Raw genomic sequence first — 2,921 nt, 5'->3', positions numbered from 1 at the left:
TGACTGTCTGATCTCGTTCTTTTCAACCAGGAGGAGTATGCGGGCCGGGGTGGGGGAAATGTCACAGCACTGGGATGGGGAGGGCAGTCTCTGGTTGCAACCTTACTCTCCTTCTCCCACCCTGTATGTATTTACTGTGGACCAACCTCTGAAACTGAGCAGAGGAGAAATATCTGCAGATGTGTATGTGGGTGGATATGTATGGAGTTGTGCATGTAGAGGAGGCGTCAGATGGGAAGGAGGATGGGCAAATAAACAGAAGGTTGCATGGACTGATGATGGATAGATTGGGAACTAAATGGACGGATGGATAGGTGGCTGAATGAATAAATGGAGATGTAAGTGGACAAATGGGTGGGTGAATTAGTAAGTGGATGGACAGGTAGCGAGAAATGGACGCATTGATGGGGAAAGTGGATGGATGAGCTCATGAACAGGAAGTTAAAGAGTGGCTGCATAAAAGATGGGTGGATGGACAGATGAGTGGAGAACGGATACATACAGATGGTGAATGGGTAGGTGGACGAGGTGAGCATACAAATGGACGAGTTGGGTGGAGTAATGACTAAATGGACAGATGGGTGGGTGGAAGGATGAGTAGAGTGATTATGTGGATGGGAGCATGGGTGGGTGGGTGGAGGGATGAAGACATGGACATGGCAGGATTGTGGTAAGTGAGCAAATGGAAGATTACATGGGCGTGTGAACTGATGGAAAGGCCCGAGCACCACCCACCTTTCAGTACTTGAGATTAGGCATCCTCTGTGTCATCCCTGTCACAGCACTTCGTGTAATACCCTAGGATGACACTGTCAAGATAGGACAGTTGAGGGAACAATACAAGTCACTTGTTTCAGGGCACAGCGAATCAGTGGAACAGCAGGAGTAGGAACCCACCCATGCCTGCCAGAGGCGCTCCCTGATCCATGCTCTGTGCTCCTGCCACCCAGGAACAGAGCCCTCTAGGGGCAGAGGTGTGACTTGAGGCCAGCCACTGGATGTGAACCGCTCCGAGTGGGGCTGCCTGGGATAGAACCTGGTGGGGGCGTGGGACCTGGATTGTCCCCATCTGCACTTCCCTTACTGCTCATTTCACATCCAGAGAGAGGAAGATGCAAGCTCCAGTGCCAGAGCATAAATCTTAGGGGGGGGGATACGGCCAGGGGGTTGGCTTTGGAGGCAGGGCCATATAGAGGATCCCTCATACCAATTATCCCCACCCCCAGCCCTGTTTCTTCTGCCCTTCCATAGCCTGGGGGGCAGGGAGGGGACACAGCGCTGCATCATCCCCCGTGGCACTCCGCTCTGGGGCCATTAACAGACGCCTCCCCATCGATCGGATCTGCTAAGTGCTGCTGATTCAGGCCAGTGGGGGGTGGGGGCCCCCTGGGGGCAGAGGGGGGTAGGAGCTGGGCAGGAAGAGGGGGGGAGTCCAGGAAGGAGGTGGGGAGAACTGGCAAAACTCCCTGCCACCCCCATTTTCCAGATGACGCGACTGAGGCCCAACCAGCTTTGTAGGAGGCGGAGTCTCCCCAGGGTCCCTCTCAGGCTGTCCTAGGGGAGGGGGCTCTGGGAGCCACAAGGCCCCTCCCTGCCTCTCCATCTCCCGGCAAGCTCGGAGGGGCGGGGAGAGAGAGTCAGAGGAGAACTCCCGGCAGCTCTGCAGAGGGGTCAGGAGCTCCGGTGCTTGGTACCCCCAGCCCCACCGCTCTTGCTGCTGCTGCAGCGGGGACACAGGTGAGGACAGCCCCATGGGGAGGGGGAGGGGACCACCAGTGTCACAGTCCTTGCCCTTCCCTGGTCCAGCGCCCATGCTGTAGCCCATTCTGGGACAGTCCCCCGGGGTCCCACCAGATCTTGTCTTTCCAGAGACCCAGCCCCCTTCCCCTGCCTGTGCCGCCTTCTCTCCTAGGCCTGGTTGTGGCTGCTTCTCTTCCTCTTCCTCCTCCTCCTCCTCCTGCTGCCGCTGCTGTCGCTACTGCCGCTGCCCAGCACGCACCGCCAGCCCCTCGGGGTGTGGTTTCCCCAGACCTGCCCCCAACGGTGGGACCCAGCCTTCTCCCGGACTCCCCCGCCAGCCTCCTTCAAGGTCCGGCAGTCCCCCTCCCTGAATCAGACACACCCAACTCCCCTAAACACCCCACCCCCCTCTCCAGCCCCTTCCTCTTATCTTAGTTTTTAGGGATCCCCGGGTTTCTCTGGGGCTGTGCCCAACTTCTGTCCAATTGAGTCCTGGTCCCTTGGGCTTCCCCAGGCCCCCTTTTCCTGCCTGCAGGACTCCTGAGGGTGTGGGAGGGGCTCTGTCAGCCTCTCCAGATAGTCCCCAGGTAGCTCTCAGCCTCTCAAAATGTAACCCAGCCCCTTTTGCCGCCCTGGCCAGTCCCACTAGGGGGCTCACCTCACTTGCCTTCCCCAGCACTCCTGCAAGGTGGAGACGACCGCCACCTCCACACACATACCCCGGGCGAGTCTCAGCAGCTCAGGTACTCCGGAGACAGCTTTCAGCCTCCCTGCAAGCTCCTGGTTCTGTAGCCACCCCTCGAGATGCACTAGCCCCCTTTCCACATCTCTAAGGGGGTTCCAACCCCTTTATCATTCCTCCAGAAATCTTGATGGTTTGGACAGCCCTCCTAGAAGCCCCCTGCCCCTTCCAGACTCTGCCTCTTTCAAGCACCTGTGGTCCCACTTCTACTCCTCTGAATGCCCCAGTCTCCTCGCCAGCCCTGCCAGGGGGTTCCAGGCCCTTTTTCCATTCCTAAGAACTCCGGAGAGTGTGACAGCCGCTCACGTGTTTGTTGGCCCCTCTAGACACCCCCAGTCATCTCTCAGGCATATGCTGGCCCCTCTACAAACATCTCGGTCTCTAAATCCTCCCTCAGACACCCCGTGGCCCCTCCAGACACTGTAGCTCTTGCTCGGTC

This window comes from Oryctolagus cuniculus, chromosome X, assembly GCF_051225735.1.
Source record: "Oryctolagus cuniculus isolate XC-2025 breed Fujian yellow rabbit chromosome X, ASM5122573v1, whole genome shotgun sequence".
Taxonomy (NCBI): Eukaryota; Metazoa; Chordata; class Mammalia; order Lagomorpha; family Leporidae; genus Oryctolagus; species Oryctolagus cuniculus.
This window is presented reverse-complemented; position numbering follows the sequence as displayed.